The sequence below is a fragment of the Erinaceus europaeus genome, chromosome 5 (genome assembly GCF_950295315.1).
Source record: "Erinaceus europaeus chromosome 5, mEriEur2.1, whole genome shotgun sequence".
Lineage (NCBI taxonomy): Eukaryota > Metazoa > Chordata > Mammalia > Eulipotyphla > Erinaceidae > Erinaceus > Erinaceus europaeus.
Window position 1 is genome coordinate 21826928 of NC_080166.1, and position 10347 is coordinate 21837274.

Here is a 10347-nt window from a genome sequence, read left to right on the forward strand (position 1 = left end):
GGGGCCGGGTGGTGGCTCACCTGGTTGAGCTCATGTATTACAATGTGCAAGGACCGGGGTTCAAGTCCCTGGTCCCCACCTGCAGGGGGAAAGCTTTAGGAGTGGTGGAGCAGGGCCACAAGTGTCTGTCTCTCTCCCTCTCTATTAAGCCCCTCCCTCTTGATTTCTGGCTGTCTCTATCCAATAAATAAAGAAAATAAAATTAAAAAATTAAAAAAAAACTTTTCCCCTTAGAAGTGATTATAGCTTGTATTCTCTTTCAGGAAATGGCTTTCTTTTCTTTCTTTTTTAAATTTCTTCATCGGGGGATTAATGGTTTACAGGGAGAAATAGCTTTCATGTTTGACATAGGTATTTTTTTTCTTTTTTTTTTTATTAAAGCTTTTATTTTTTTAAAAAAAAATATTTATTTTATTTATTTATTCCCTTTTGTTGCCCTTGTTGTTTTATTGTTGTAGTTATTATTGTTGTAGTCGTTGTTGGATAGGACAGAGAGAAATGGGGAGAGGAGGGGAAGACAGAGAAGAGGAGAGAAAGATAGACACCTGCAGACCTGCTTCACCGCCTGTGAAGCGACTCCCCTGCAGGTGGGGAGCCGGGGTTCGAACCGGGATCCTTATGCCGGTCCTTGTGCTTTGCGCCACCTGCGCTTAACCCGCTGCGCTACAGCCCGACTCCCATTTTTTTTTTTCTTAATTCAGTGTTGAACAATAATGAAATCTCAGGATAACAGAATAAAAATTACATGTTCAGTAGTATCCTAAATATTTACTCTGAGTAAAGCAAGTGATGATATTTATACTAGCTGCGGTTACAACTTTCACATTACTACTTTTAAAAGTTTCACACACAATGGCTTCTAAACAGTGTTTTTTGTTTTGTTTTCTTTTTCTCCACCCCTTCCCCCAGTTCTATAGGTGTGTATTCATTTATTTATTACTGGATAGAGACAGAGAGGAATTGAGAGGAGAGGGAGAGAGACAGAGAGATACCTACAGCCCTGCTTCACTCATGAAGCTTTCCCCCCAGTGGGTGGGATTCCGGGGGCTTGAGCCTGGGTCCTTGTGCACTGTAATGTGAGTGCTTAGCTAGGTGTGCCACTGCCTGGCCCTGCAACACACATTCTATAAGCCAAAGTATTGAAAATCCCCTCATATAATCAAGTTTTAGAAGTCACAAAATTTAGCTATGTCTGAGATTACAATCTTAATGAAACTAGGTTGATAATACATAGCTTGATTTAATTAATTGCTCATTTAGACCAAGATCATAAAGTTTTAAGTGTTTTGTCTTGAAAGAGTTAAAATTTTAATAATTTGAATATTTACTTCAATGTCAATTTTAAAACTTCATAGTTACTTCATATCTGCAGCTGATGGCAAATTCATAGCTCTGTTCTTATTATATTTCTCCTGTACTTACAAAGCTCAACATGGGGCTGGGTGGTGGCATACCTACTTGATTGCCCAGATCTACTGTGAAGGGTATGATAAATTTACAGGTACTATCTATAGGTATAAAAATACTACTTAAATCATACAGTTTTATAAACATAGTCAATCATTAATAAACTATATTAAAATATTGCTCTGATCTCTCATTAATAAAATATATAAGTAAATTAAAAATATATACTTAAAAGCACAAAGCAGAAAGGGGGAGTGAAAAATCTGCATCACCCTGGCATAGAGGATGCTGGGATTGAACTCTAGACCTCATGCATCTAAATTCATCACCCTAATCACTATACTACTTCCTGGACTTGAGAAGCAATTTTGTTAAATAAATAAAATGCTACTATAGACAAATATGTATAAAATAATAATTACTTTTAGGCCCTTTAAAATGTGGAGATTTTTCAAATAAGAAAATGAGTTGCAGAAATCTCTAGTTAAAATTTTCAGAAGGTATATGTTGATTTTTTTGGTTTACATTTATTACAGGAGTTTGCATTACATAACATAAAATGCTTTTCAAGATAATTCCTTGAGATCCACCTTCTCCAGATTTTCAAGAAATTTCACCCAATGAAGTTTCCTCCTCCTCCTCTACCTGTCGAGTCTTAACTACTTGTATGGTTTTTCTTTTATTTTCCAAGCCTAGCAGATCTTGGGTTGCTCTAGGATTCGACCTTTGCCGCTTTATCTTTTTCACTCACAGTTTGATCTCTTGAAAATCAATCAGTGAGTGAAGGGTCTGATCTCCTACCTCTAGCACCACACTTTTCCCTTAACTCCACACTTGTGCCTTCAACCAACACCATGCCATCTCACCTGAATAGCTCAATCAGACACGTACAAAGCCAGCTCCATCTGTCTACTGACTTCCCTACTCCAATCCTTTCTAACTTCTCTCCCTATGGCTTTCCCTCTTGATGGAAAGCAACTCCATATTTCCAGTGATTCAGGGTACAGCAAATAAAGTATATTCCTTGTCCTCCCTTTACCCCGTTACCCCTATACCTCAAAAAATATCAAGTCTTCTCAGCCTCAATTGCAAAATCAATATGGAGCCTAACTTCCGTGATCCATCTTTACCATTGTAAGTCTGACTCAAACTATTTTCCTCTTCCTTAGAATTATTGAACTAGGTGTATACTTTGGGCTCTATACTTGTCTCTACATCTAACTGCAACATAGTGACCAGAGGTTGTGGTTAAAATATGGAGTGGATTATGCCACTTGTCTATTCAGAAATATCATCAAAAAGTCATCTTAATTCTTCTTGGTGAAAAATGCAACAATCTTACAGCCATGTTAGACTGACATCTGAATTCCCTTGTCATAAATGGTGGCTCCTCCCATAGTTCATCCTAATACTTCCCTCCAACTATGCTGACCACTTTGCTACTCATCTAATTCTTCTTCTAGCAGACAGACTCCTATTCCAGGATGTTTGAGTAATTGCTTTTTACAATTTCAGGAATATATCAATATTATCCATACTTGTACCTTATCCAAAGCCATATTTTTAGTAAGAGGTTCTGTGACATAATAGCTAAAATATAAGACTACCACTTATCATATAAAATTTTTATTATAGGGGTCAGGTGGTGGTGCACCGAGTTAAACACATACAGTACAAAGCGCAAGGGCCAACGCAAGCATCTAGTTCGAGCCCTTGCTTCCCATTTGTGTGTGTGGGGGTGTCACTTCACAAGCAGTGAAGCAGGTATGCAGGTGTCTAGCTTTCTCAACCCCTCTCTATCTTCCCCTTTTTCCTCCATTTCTCTCTGTCCTATCTTATATATTAATAAATAAATAAATAGAAAAAATAGTCTCCAGGAGTAGTGAATTCCTAGTGCCAGCACTGAGCCCCAGCGATAACTCCGGAGGGAAAGTAAAATAATATAAATAAAATTTTCATTATACATTCCACTTTTTTATACTTTGTTGGGGACAAATTGTTGACAGTACAGTTGTTAACACACAGGTACAATCCCTCAGCTTCCCATGACAGATATTAAGGTGTCTGGAAGATGTTTGCTCCCTCTGACTCAGTTTACCCTCCTCCACCATACCCCCAGAGTCCTTTGCTTCGTGCCACTCTTCTTATATTCTCCTTACTATTGATTATTTTCTACAAATGATTTTAAATAGCACTTCCTTTGTGTACATTTCTCTATAGTAGAATTCAGTCACTGAAGATGCATATCATATTTAACCCAGAGTTAGTTTTTTAGAAATAGGATATATCTTCTAAACTACTATCATTGTAATCACACTGAATACTCTTTTGCAACTGGTGTATTATTCAGTCAAACTTATTCACTAATACAAAGCCTTCACATCTACTAATAAGTTAAACTGAATCAATCAGCCAGAGAGCAAATTCTCATATATCCCAATGTCTATCCAATAGTTTTCTCTGAGGTTCAGTACCTGCATGAGTCCACTGTTCCAATGAATTTTTTTTTTTATGATGAGTGAGAGATAGAGATAACTGAAGTGGAAGAGAATGGCAGAGAAAAAAAGAGAGATAGCTACAACATTCTTCCACTGTTCCTGAAGCTTCTCCCAGGAACCAGGGGCGTGAACATGGGTCTTTGGGCAAGGTAATGTGCACATTTCCTTGGGTAAGCCATCATCCAGTCCTCCCAAATAGATGCTATCTATATTTTCATGAGATGTATAAAACTCATTTCTACCTGTCTCTGCCTACTGAAATGGCATCGTCAAATGCACTGTACTGATCACAGTGATTCAAATATAAAGAAAAATGCATTGTACTGGTTACAATGATTCCAATATAAAGCAGATATACAATACAGGGAATGTGGGCACGGATATTTTGTCTGAATGTATTATGCAACTCAAGTACATATTCATAAAGTTATTTTTAAATAACGGTAATAATGAAATTTCAAATCCGTTTTAATATACTGTGTTTGATTTCCATAAACTTAACAGATTTTAGATGGATTCCAATTCTTAAATTAATTTTACCTCTTGAGGGATTTCTTCATATGCTCCTACTTTGGTTTATACCCTAGTGTTTTATTCCCAGATGTTGTATAGAAAGCGATTCTGCCATTTTCTGTCTCCGGTAATGAATTGGAAATTATTTTTCTGAGCTAGCATATTAATTTTCACTTCCACCAGGCATAACTGTAAATAGGAACTTTATCACACCTATGCTATACTGATTTCCCCGCTCTTTAAATCATGCTGATGCCACAGGTTGACATGGCATCTATGTTCATTTAAGTTTCATTGACAAATGCGTTTATCCTAGATACATCTATTTATAGCACTTTTGGTGTCTTGGATAATGCCATTGAGAAGTAACAGGATCGAGCTAAATGACCAGTCACATGACTGTGCATGTCTACACACAGATAAATAACATGACACATGCACAACCTAATAGAATATTCATATACGTGAATATAACCTACATATTACTATGACTTAAAATGTTTAATTTTATAATTCAATGTAGATATAAGTTTATTCACAGAGTGCTTATCCAATTGGTAATTATGGTTACCGTTAAATAATGACTATATCAAGTTATATGCTATCTATTTTTTTATATATTTTTATTCATTTATTTATTTATTTTTAAAGAATGTATTTATTTATTCATGAGAAAGACAGGAGGAAAGAACCAGACATCACTCTGGTTCATGTGCTGCCAGGGATCGAACTCAGAACCTCATGGTTGAGAATCCAATGCTTTATCCTAACTGCTCCACCTCCCGGACCACTATATATTTTTTACATTTTTTTATTATTTATGTTTATTTATTGGGTAGAGACAGCCAGAAATCGACAACAAAGGGGGAGATAGAGAAAAGGAGAGACAGAGAGACACCTGCAGACCTGCTTTACCACTCCTGAGTGAAGCTTTCCCCTGTAGTTGGGGACTGGGGGCTCAAACCCGGGTTGCTGAGCACTGTAACAGGTATGCTCAACCAGGTGCACCACCACCCAGCCCCCTGTTTATCATTTCTATCAAAGTATAAATATGGATACTATGGGAGATTTCTTTATTGGGGAATTAATGTTTTACATTCAACAGTAAATACAATAGTTTGTACATGCATAACATTTCTCAGTTTTCCATATAACAATACAACCCCCACTAGGTCCTCTGTCATCCTTCTTGGATCTGTATTCTCCTCCACCCACCCACCCACCCCAGAGTCTTTTACTTTGGTGCAATATGCCAACTCCAGTTCAGGTTCTACTTGTGTTTTCTCTTCTGATCTTGTTTTCCAACTTCTGCCTGAGAGTGAATCTCTCACAATTTATCATCACTGTAAAACCTTTATGAATTATAATACATTTAAATACCATGCATTATTTTACTCCCACCCTTTGCAGATGAGGAAAAAAAAAAGGCCTATGTATACCACTATCTATATAACTTGCATGCTTTAAGAAATCTGTGAAAGATGCAGGTTTTATGATGTCTTCAAATAATTGAGTTGAGTCTTTTCCCTATTTTACTACTCATCACCTGCAGCAAAGAACTATTGCTTGTACCCCAAAATAGTTTCCTTTTTACTTCTGAAGCTTGTAAGAATGGTTATCTAGTCCATACACAAAGACAGTCACTAGAATGAATAACCACTCCTGACACCTCAAAGATACACATAATTTCAAAAATAATATTAATGTCTTAGTAAGTAAGTAGTTGAGTCTATAGAAGTCAAATTCATTACTAGGAAAATCACAATTAAATGCATTTTAGAAAACAACTTCAAAGAGAATCAGAATGTTTTCTTAAAGACACGCCTGGTGAAAAAAATGGAGAAAGTTGTTCTCACCATCAGGTTTTATTTTCTCTTGATAATACCAGTCTCTCAGTTTGCAGCGGCAAATAATAGTGGTAAGCTCTTCCACAGTGTCATATAAATAAATTAATGAAACACCTACAGGTGGAAACCCACTCAAAGCAAGAAAAAGCCTAGTGGAGCCCCCAAAGTGAGATCTATAGAGGCAGTTTCTTGCATGACTGTACACACCCCTTTTTGTACCCATATTTTGGTTTTGCCAAGAACAGTGGTTTTTCAGTGGAAGAAGGGTGCAATTTTTCTCTCCTAGGGAACAGTTAACACTGCCTTGAAATAATTTTTGTTGTTATATTTTGGGGGAGCTGTTTCTGCTCTCTAATGTGTACAAAGGAAGAATATACCAAGTATCCTACACAGCACACAGGAGACAGCACATGAAATTGATATTGATCAAAACTTTAATAGTACTAAAATGGAGTGTTCTAATCTAGAATATAGTTCAACATAGTCCTTTAGAATATAGGTCTATAGCTTTGTTTCATAGGCTATATCCTAATCTAGAACATAACTCCACTGTTACATAGACATATGTAATGCATGTATAAAGAACATATATAATACATATAATTAACCAAGTCAAAGTACATGAAGTTCTCTACTTATTAAAAAGTAATATATCTCACATTGATTTTAATATTTCAAAATTTCTCTCATTTCTTGACATCATATCTACAAACTCAAGAAAAGAAAACTTTTTCTAAGGACAATCATTCAATATGTTTTTATCCTAGATCTATATATATATATACTTAAATTCTAAAGGATGATTCTGTCAAGTCACAAATATATTATATTCTAGTCTTTAAGAACTCAAATACAAAACAAGTAACATCTATTGGAACACACACACAAATAGTTTCTAAGAATGCTATTTATATAAGCTAATGAAAAATGTATTTTATATCACTACACATAGTACAGTACACCTAAATAATATGTAAAATTGAAATACTGGACACATTCATTAATATGATATCACTTCACTCATGGAGACTTCTACTGGCACAATATATAGACTTACTGAAGCACGCGCTGCTACTGAGCGTGCCTGCAACTGCTATAGCTAATTATATTCAACATTCACTGGGTAGTGACAGCAAGACTTTCCTGTCACTTACCTTCCCTCTTCTCTTATATTCTGTTTGCCTATTGGACTATTTTCAGTGTTGATGTATGTTTCTACCACATCTATAAATACAAATTCCGAATTTCTACCATCCACTGTTATGATGCGAGAATGAATTTGACAATTAGTATAATTTTATGTTTTTAACTACTTCCTTTTAACTACTTCTGTGATAAATCAGCAACACTACAGTTCATAACATACTTATCCACCGAGGGCCCTAAAATGAATGCCTTACTAGGTATATAAGTGCCTGGACCTATGTTCATTTCTTATCAGTAAGTCCAGGATTAAGTACATAGCAGGAGGCCTGAAAGAAAGAAATGATGACTGGAATTTGGACCAGAGAGATAGGCTACAAAAGTCATTCTCTGCTAGTATTACATCCTTAGATCCTGTCTTCCTCCTCCCACAGGCAGCAAGGCATGCATAAGACCTAGTCTGAACCTCTCTTGACCGAGAATTACATAGTTGTTGTTGTTGTTTTTTCCCCTAATAAGGAAAGTCCAGTAATACAGAAGAGAAGAGTTACTGCAGAAAGAAGGCTTCTTGCTTTGAAAAAAATCTATGGATGATCCCAGAGTGGAAAATGAAGGTTCTCCATCATAATCTGAGCCTATAGTTTTCTTTTTTCTCCTTCCTATTTCTTTTTGGCTGCACAACAAAATCTTCCTCTGATCTGTCTCTCTCAGCTCCAACAGTGATGCCATCACCTGAGCAAGCCAAAGAACATAATAAAATTATAGCTAAGGCTTTTATTTTACTGTTTCTGCAATCGTAACAGGCATATACCAGACATATACCACCCATATACTGGATCTCATTTACTCTTGATTAATCTGAAAGTTTATTCACTACAAGACATAGATAGGAAGGAATACTTTAATGACTAGATAATAACATTCTATTGTTTTCACCTGTTACATATGACAGGCTTTCCTAGTTCCACATCTGCACACACATACATATAAACATGTGTATGGTGTCATTTTACCGTTTTCAAAACAAGAAAAGAAAGACATAACAGTGGATATTTCCACTCAAAGAAATCAGGTATGTAAGTTGAGGAAGGGAAAAGAACCCAGCTTAACAAATATAAAAGCATATACCAAATAAAGTGTGTGGCTGTTCACAGGAGCCTATCTAATTTCTTTTCCTGCATCATTAATGGTGCCCTTTAAAAGAAGTAAAAGTTTCATCTTAAGCTTTAATACGCATGCAAGGAAGCGATTCACGGAGAAGGGAAGGAGAAGGAAAGAAGAGAAAGAGCCAGGGATCACTTCTCTATTGCAGCTCCAGTGCTCAGCTATCATAGAATTTTAGAGGCTACTGGGAAGGCAACAATTAAAAGAGTACCATCGAAATGTCAATCTCAGAGGTCCCTGCTTCTGCTCTGACAACGCTTCCCCTCACTTTCACCGCGAGACAGAACCCCAGGGTAAGGGTTTTGCTGCCACCAGGTTGCCAATGTGCCTTGCAAAGTAGCCTCCCCAACTTCTTCAGGGGCAGGGGCAGATACCAGCACAGCCACAGAACAGCATAATCAGAGACTCAAGCAAGATGAGCAGACTCACATTCCGCAGGCTCTATGGCAACATTCCTGGATACAAACATTAAAAAAAAAAAAAAACACAGTAGCAACCAGCCTCCCGAAGCCTTAGCTGCAACTTTGCAAATCACACAGGCTCTGGGGGGGCGGGGGGGGGGGGGGGAGAACCAACGGAGAAGCAGATGCCACCGAATCTGTTCGGACTCGGGAGCCGGTTAAACCAAAGCCCACCCACTACACAGAATCTCTCGCCCCCTTGCTCCTGAGGAAAGTGCTGTTTAGAGAAGCCTTACCTGGGCTGGCTGGCCCTTAGTGGTGGAAAGGAAACTTAAGGCAGGAGCAGCACGGAGGGGACTTGCCCAGGGCTGGGGAAGGAAAAGCAGCTGCAGCCGAGAGCCCCGGCTGCGGCTGGGCGCTCCTGGAGCCCCGGGCTCTGGGCTCGGGCTTCTGCAGCTCCCGAGCGCGCCTCTGATTGGCTGGCACAGCCCGGCCGCCTGATCCTCTCCTCTCCGTCTCTCCTCCTTCCTCTCCTGTCCGCTGCTGCCTTTCCTTTTTTTTTTTTTTTTCTTTCTTCCATCATGCATACTTCAGGGGACTACCCAAACGTTCCAGAGCACTTTCAACGACCCCCATTCAGCCCACCCTACTCTCAGCAAGGTCAAGCGCAAAGCAATGCCATTAATAATCACGACAATTAAATCATAAAATATAACCCTGGACCAGGCTGTCGTATCTTTAGTACCAGGGCTCCGGGGGAAAAAAAAAAAAGAAAGAAAGAAAAAGATCCAGGACTCCGTGAGTTGAGAACAGCTGTTCTCTGCTTCAGGTAGGGGAGGAGGAGGGAGGGAGGGAGGGGGGAGTGAGAAGGGCTCTCTGACTGTCAGAAGGAGGAGTGGGAGTCGACCTAGGAGGGAGCAGATGAGAAAAGGCAGATAGGGCACTGGCACTGATGTGGCAGGCTGGTAATAAATTTCCCATCGGCGTGCAAAGTCGTCACAGCCTGCTAAACATTCAAGTGCTGGCTCATTCATCAGTGATCCATAGTCTGGTGGTAGCCCTGCGATTTAGCTTGAGTGATGCCCTTTAATGTCTTACCCCAAAGTGCTCAAGGCAAGGAGGGCTTCTATGGGAGATAGAGCCTTCCTGGAGGTCAACATTGTATTTGAGAAGATAAATAGGAACTGCAGTGCCTTTCCAACCCTCTTTGCTTATGCCAAGAAAACTAACACACACATACACACACACACACACACACACACACACACACACAGCACTTCTCATTTTCTTCGTGCTACTGAATAAATTAAAATAATTTGTAATGTACGTGACTGTTGATAACAAGATTTCAGGTTTGATTGGCTTATTTGAAAT

At 38.5% G+C, this 10347-nt stretch overlaps 1 protein-coding gene across 1 annotated transcript in view; it reads right to left on the reverse strand.

Moving 5' to 3' along the window:
* CDH18 (cadherin 18) overlaps positions 1-9484 on the reverse strand; it is a 550225-nt gene extending 540741 nt beyond the window's left edge. The window contains 1 exon segment of the mRNA XM_007532688.2: positions 9270-9484. The gene's annotated coding sequence lies outside the window, so the exon portion shown is untranslated.
* Positions 9485-10347: the final 863 nt, after the last annotated feature.